Source organism: Pinus tabuliformis, chromosome 4_1 (assembly GCF_031772625.1).
Source record: "Pinus tabuliformis cultivar Carrire ecotype Pingquan chromosome 4_1, CPIR1, whole genome shotgun sequence".
NCBI lineage: Eukaryota > Viridiplantae > Streptophyta > Pinopsida > Pinales > Pinaceae > Pinus > Pinus tabuliformis.
Window position 1 is genome coordinate 735,288,589 of NC_142303.1, and position 7,503 is coordinate 735,296,091.

At 35.4% G+C, this 7,503-nt stretch overlaps 2 pseudogenes across 1 annotated transcript; both read left to right on the forward strand.

Moving 5' to 3' along the window:
* The first annotated feature begins 1,305 nt into the window (after positions 1–1,305).
* Positions 1,306–2,775, forward strand: LOC149178242 (protein trichome birefringence-like 45; annotated as a pseudogene). Its single transcript, XR_016258430.1, has 5 exons — positions 1,306–1,520; positions 1,625–1,796; positions 1,878–2,078; positions 2,191–2,349; positions 2,436–2,775. The product of XR_016258430.1 is annotated as a protein trichome birefringence-like 45 (transcript).
* Positions 2,776–2,914: 139 nt separating this feature from the next.
* Positions 2,915–6,975, forward strand: LOC149178243 (luminal-binding protein-like; annotated as a pseudogene).
* The last annotated feature ends 528 nt before the right edge of the window (positions 6,976–7,503 follow it).

Consider the following 7,503-nt stretch of genomic DNA (forward strand, 5'->3'; position numbering starts at 1 on the left):
TAGCTTGTAAATGGATACCCACGACCAGCCCAGATTAACAGACCCCGACATGTGAAATCAAGGAGAATACCAAAAATAGACCTCTGGGGAGGTGTTAAGTCTTTAAACAAAATGCCAATATTTAGACTTTAGACTGAAATAGTAAATCAGTATTCAAAACCTTTTGATAAGTGATAATATTCTCTCTAAGAAAATGGATAAAGATATACCCCACATCAGAATTTTATTCTTTAAGTTTTTATCCAAATTCCATAAAGGAAAATAACACTATCATTTGATGAGATGTTAAGGAATTCATAAATTAACTGACCTACTAAAAACATGCGTTTCTCCAAGCGAAGAGCACCGCGAAGCCAACCAGCGAAAATCCCCATGAGCCAAAACGTAATCGTAATATTTCATCACAGAGTGAGGTAAAGGAACATGGAGCAATGCTAGCCAGTACCCTCAGATAGGAAATTGGCAGGATGGAACCAACAACAGGTGAGAAAGTAGAGCTAAAACAAGTGAAAGGGAGTCTGAACTGTTAGAGTGAAAATGGAAAGATGTTGTCAGGTGAGACCTCCAAAACAAGAGGTCACCGATCTTCCTGCCTAGAAGGCTGGCAAGAGCAAAGTGAGCCAAAACCGGTGATATTCGTAGTGACAGAACAAATATGGGAGTATAGGCAGCTATGAGGATGACACGTTTGGGCATACAAAACCCAAGCGTCAACCTTTTCAGGGCACGTAACTTTCATGCATCCATCTAGTCTCGCGTATCTGTGGCCTTAGATCTTGCACTAATGGTCAGATGCAGACACAAACTCACTCGTGATTCGTCGGTCGTCGGTGTTCTCCACTCGGCGCTCCTCCACCAATCTTCCCATAACGCCCCAATATAAATGTATGACTAGGGACATGAAATGTATTATAAGGAATAAGTGGTTAATTTGTATTGTTATATTGGAAATTAGTATTTGATTTGTAGGTTTTTTTTTTTTACTGGATACGAAATATATAATATATAATTTTAAAAATTATTTATGGAAATGAATGATAAATTGCTTATTTAAGAAAAAAAACATAATTTTTTATATTTTTCTTTGATATAATTAGGCCGATAGGCCTTCCTATGCATCAACAATCGTCAACACTTTTACTTTGCTCCGTTCGATCAAGTGGGACACTTTCAACCATTGATTTGAAGTGTCATGTGGCAAGCATGCACTGCACTTTCACTGTTTTTCCAAATATAAATTGAGTTTCTTTCTTTTCACCTCCTAGTGCTGATGTGCATTGAACTTGGCCCTATTATGCAAAGAAGTTAAATCCATCTCAGAGCTTCACAATGTCGGATATAGCTATTGGAACCAGATGCAATATATTCTCTGGGCACTGGGTTCACGATTTATCGTACCCGCTGTATGATTGGAGTAAATGCCCTTATATCGATGGCGAATTCAACTGCCAGAAGAATGGAAGGCCTGATTCGGACTACCAGAAATGGAGATGGAAGCCTGGTTACTGCAACCTTCGAAGGCATGAATACAAAAATCCCAAATAAATTTATATGTACACTTTGCTCGAGTAATTAAATATTATATTGCAGTGATTAAAATGATTTTGCTGTTTTATTGTCGCAGATTTAACGCACTGGACATGTTGCAGAAGCTGAGGGGGAAAACATTAATGTTTGTGGGAGATTCGCTGAATCGAGATCAATGGCAGTCCATGATTTGCCTTCTTCACGGAGCGTTGCCGCAAGGCAGAACATACGTGGTTTCTGGAGATACTCTTTCCAGTTTCAGAGCCATGGTGGGTACTGGTAGCTTAGTTAATATGATCTCTGTGATGTTATTGTATTAAGCTAAATTGTTATGATTTGGGTATTGGCAGGATTACGGAGTTACAATGTCGTTTTATCGAGCTCCGTACCTGGTGGATATGGTGACCACTATGGTTCAAGGACAGCAGAAAGTGGTGCTTCGTCTGGACTCGGCCGAGAGTAATGGCAGAGGATGGAAGGGAGCCGATATTCTTGTTTTTAACTCGGGCCATTAGTGGACTCACACAGGCAATCTCAGAGGGTACTTTTATGCAAGCCATTAATGGTAACTGTTAGATTTTTTACTGTGATCTTTTATGGCACTGTGATATTTAATGGCGGACTGAATGACTCACACTTTGTTCGGGTAAAAAAACAAAGCAGTTGGGATTAGCTGCAGGAAGGGAATACTTTATACACCAGCATGGATTGCATGGTGGCTTACCAGAAAGGAATGACTACCTGGGAAAACTGGATGGATTCCAACATCGATACCAGCAGAACGAAAGTCCTTTTCCGCAGTTTCTCGCCCTCACATTCCAGGTTTAGTAATCTCAGATCCGGTTGAAAATGTGAAAAAATTGCTTGTGATGAATGGCGTTTGCTTGATTTTTTAATGAATCTTTGTGCTTTGCAGTACTATGAATGGCGGTAACTGTTACTCCGAGAAAGAACCTACGGCGGGGACTTCGTATCTGGGCGCCTATCCTCCCCAATTCCAAGTGGCGGAAAGCGTTGTGAGAGCTATGAGATCGCCTGTGTCGTTTCTCAACATCACGACGCTGTCGTTGCTCAGGCAGGACGCGCACCCTTCGATATACAGCAACGATTTGACAGTCGGGCAACGGAAAAATCCCCAGCGCTACGCAGATTGCAGCCACTGGTGTCTGCCTGGGCTTCCCGATATCTGGAACGAGATCCTTTACTCGACTCTCTTCTACCCCTGATCTCAAGCTCCTTTGTTCGGCTCTCTTCTGCGCCTGATCTCATCATTTGTAAACATTTTATTGTTGTAAGCTCCTTTATCGGCTCTCTTCTGCCCCTGAGCACATCATTTGTAAACATCTCATTGTTGTACGCTTGGAATTGTCAATACATCGTTGGCGGGATGAGTTTCGATCACGAGACCCCTCGCAATAATAAGCTGGCGGGACGAGTTTCGAGCTCGGGACCCCTTGCAACAATAAGCTGCCCGCCCAGTTCACCGTTTACACTTTGTGATTCGCCGTTGCTCGATGTTAGAGCCAATAATTTTTTATTTCCCATCTGTATCATTATTTATAAGTTTGTTTTAACCTCAAGTTGAAATTCCAAGAAATTCCAAGTAGCTCCATATTTATATTTTTGTACCTTTATGTATAAAAAAAACTTCATTGATTTTGAGTTTAGGTTCAAATGTAAAGTTGGATTCCAGGTATCTTAGTACCGAATTTATATTTTGTTTGTTTTTTCACATTACTGGATAAAATAAATTTCGTTATATAAAAGGTATGTATAAAAATAACTTGATTTGTTTGTTTTTTCACATTAGTGGATAAAATAAATTTCGTTATATAAAAGGTATGTATAAAAATAACTTCATTGATTTTGAGTTTATGTTCAAATGTAAAGTTGGATTCCAAGTCTCTTCGTACCGAATTTCTGTTTTGTTTGTCTTTTTTCACATTAGTAGATAAAATAAATTTTGTTATATAAAAGGTCTTTGAATTATATTACAATGGTTTAATTTAATTGATTTAAATATTAATTTTTATTGAAAATTAAAATTGATTTATACAATTATAAATGGATATAATATTTTAAGAAGAAAATTAAAATATATTTAAAAAATTGTAAATAATTTAAAAAATAAAAGGTAAATATATTTAAAATGATTTTTTTTGGGTTAATCTTACGGTACATTTAAATAGACAAGTATTTTAAATATTTATGAAATAAGTTTGCAATGTCTCAACAATTTATTATATAAATTTGGAGGTTCTTTATAAAACATTTTTTACAAATATTAGAAAAAAATGATGTAAAAAACAACTTATTATGTAAATTTGGAGGTTGGTTAAAAAACATCTTTTATAAATATTAGAAAAATTTATGTAAAAGTTAATTAAGATGATACATATCAAATTTTTTTTTTTTTAACACTAGGACAATCGGTAACTGGTGAGAGTTATCCTGGGCAGGCCCAGGATCAAATCCAACTGGCTGCCACTATAAACCTAGGCTAGGTGCAGCAACCTGCAAGCCACACATAGCAAGAACTTATGCCTCAACAAGAGTCGCAGACTGCAAGCCACACATAGGGCCTCGCCGTACTCTTCGAGCCAAGACACAACAGGCCATGTACTCAACGAGATTTGAACCTCCGTCTCGTGGGTTTCACCCAACGAAACTTACCGTTAAACCCCATAAAGTATTCTTACTAATGTGTGAGGATATGGCATTGGTTAAGTTTACAATGCCTTGCTAATTTATTATGTAAATTTGAACCAATATTTATGATGAGTTTGAGGTTATGGTTTTGATTAAGTTTACAATGTCTTAGTAATTTATCATGTGAGTTTGGAGGTTTGTTATAAAACATCTTTTATAATATTAGAAAAATTGATATAAAAGTTAATCAACATGATACACATCAATTTCACAAAAATATTCTTAATAATGTTTGTGAGGTTATGATATTGATTAAGTTTACAATGTCTTGCTAATTTATCATGTAAATTTCAATTATGATTAAAAATTATTTTTCTATTAATATTAGCACATCTGTGTCAATAGTGGATGAAAAACACCCATAAAAATGAATGAGGGGTAGCTATAGGTTCCCTTGATGAATAACATGAATGGAATACATACCCATTGCAAGTGGAGGAATCTCATTAGACGATGACACTTTGGCAAAGACATTGCTGACACCCAAACTCTTAATTTCCAAATTCTTCATATTACATAGTTTTTATCGTTGCAGATAGGTTGTTCTTTCCGCTCATTTTGGTTTAAATTCAGCTTCTTTGTTTTGAGTGATCGGAGTCATTTCCCCTGTTTATTGCTGCATTTTGAGTTTTGCAAGGCATTCTGGTTTCCTCTAAAAATAAGGTTTCATTAAATTTACGCTTTCTGGTAGTGATTTTTGAGATGTTGGGGTAAGGGTTTGGTAGATTAAGACATGCAGACAAATGTGCTTTGTTTGATCTTTTCTAATCTATTCGCAATTTTTTAAAAGGTTTTCAAACACATTGAGCTTCCTTTCGTTGTGTAGAAATATTATCCTTCAGATCCCTATATTGTCTTCTAGGTTTTAAGTTAGTTTTTAGAAAAGGCGTTTTTGTAAGCATGTATGAATACCAGCTATGCCTTGTAGATCTCATGGTTGACTGTTAAGTTTTCTTGCTTCTTTTGATGGAATATTGAGCTGCATTTTAAGTTTTTGGTAGATGTTTTTCCTGCGGTGTTGTAGTTTTACAGCATCGACATTTTTTGGACATCGTCTGAATGCATTAAAATTGGAAGGAGTCATCTCTTTGCTTTTATTACAGGAAGCCCTTTTTATTTTTTCTGATTATAAATAAGATCGAGTCGAATATGACAACATTGTCTTGATGTAGATGGCCTACTAGAAGAATGATTGCTGGGTTTTTGAAATGTTTCCTCGTTATTCATGTTGTGTTGTCTACTTATGCCAAGTTTTATAATTTATTTGGTTTAACAAATATCTACGAATAATATATATGCTAGAAATTTGACCACGATAAACCTACAATTGGTTAAAATATATATGCTAGAAACTTGACCATATAAGCAACCTTTCCCTGGTAACATATAGGAATTTTCTAATACTCTTCACGGGGAATTTATTTTTTCTCAGGATGCCTTCTTGCATCTTTGATTGCAAGGGAAGAAGTTGCGAAATTGGGAACGGTGATTGGTGTAGACCTAGGAACTACTTACTCCTGTTGTGGGGTTTACAAGAATGGTCATGTGGAGATTATTGCCAATGACCAAGGTAACCATATTACCCCATCATGGGTGATGTTCATGAAAAATGAGAGGTTGATAGAGAGGCTGCCAAAAACCAGGCCGCAGTCAATGTCGAACAAACCATCTTTGATGTCAAGAGACTCATTGGGAGAAAGTAAGTACTCTGATCTCTAATTTTCCCATTCATTAGACAATTATATTTATTGCAAGTCCAATTCTCGCCTTGATATTAAACCCACAAGGGTGCCAGTCATGAAATTGGCATGTTAAGTTAGGGGTCGAGCAACATTCTGGTTAGGGTCAGATCAGGATTTGATTTCTTCCCTGTCCAAACTTCAAGAAAATGATTTAAAACTTTTACTTGATGAGCACAATTAAATGAAAACATTTGTTTTATATAGGTTTGAAGACAAAGAAGTTCAGAAGGATATGAAAATTGTACCATACAAGATTGTGAACAAAGATGGGAAACCTTATATTCAAGTTCAAGTATGAGATGGAGAGACAAAGGTATTTAGCCCTGAGGAAATCAGTGCTATGATTTTGACTAAGATGAAGGAGACTGCAGAAGCATTCCTTGGCAAGACTATAAAGGATGTTGTGGTGACTGTCCCTGGTATGCTTTCTTTTCAACCTTTTTTTTTATGAGGTTGTGGGTAATCAATTGTTGACCGCATTGTGAATGTTAACTTGTGGGCTTGTGCAACTTATTTTACTGATGCACAGCGCTAAGCAACGAAGGATGCTGGTGTTATTACTGGCTTGAATGTAGCTCGTATTATTAACGAACCCAGAGCTACAGCAATAACTTATGGCTTGGACAAGAAGGGTGGAGAGAAAAATATTTTTGTTTTTTATCTTGGCAATGGCACGTTTGATGTCAGCGTTCTGACTATTGACAACAGAGTTTTTGAGGTTTTGGCTACAAACAATGATACCCATCTTGGAGGTAATCTGTCTGAACTCTGTCTGGTAGTTTTACATTACGAATTTGAATATGTGCACGGTGGTTATCATTGACTTTTTTGGTTGGCTTTCGAGCTTTGAACTTACCAGGATGTACACTAATATGCAGGTGAGGACTTTGACCAAAGGATAATGGAATATTTCATCAAATTGATCAAGAAAATGCACGAAAAGGATATTAGTAGGGATAGCAGAAATGAAATAAGACATTCAATGTGTTCCTTGTAATATAGATATAAACAAAACATCTAAAGAAAAGTAATTGCACAATGATCCAGTCCAAGAAAACAAGGTTTTCCACAAACCAATTAACTCTTCTAGAAAAATTCAACAATTCCAATTTAATAATCCTATCGGCCTCTCTTTGTACCTTTTGGGACAATTGCTAGTTAATATTATTTTTTAAAATTAGTTTCCACATTTGAAATTGATAGTGAAAAATAAGATAGATATAAAATTAGAGGCATTCATTGAACAATGAGATACATATAAATATTATATTAAACATTTTTTTTAATAATTAATTTATTTTTATAAAGATAAATTTTTAATTTTATTATTAACTTTAATATTAAAAAATAATATCATATTCTAAAGGATACGAAATGTAACAAATATAAAATGGAATGTTATATATATATATATATATATAGATAAAACTGAAAAATATTTTATATAAAATAATACTATCACCCTTTAGTTCCCAATTTTATTTTATTTTTTCTCTACATCGCACAATTATTTATATCACCTCGG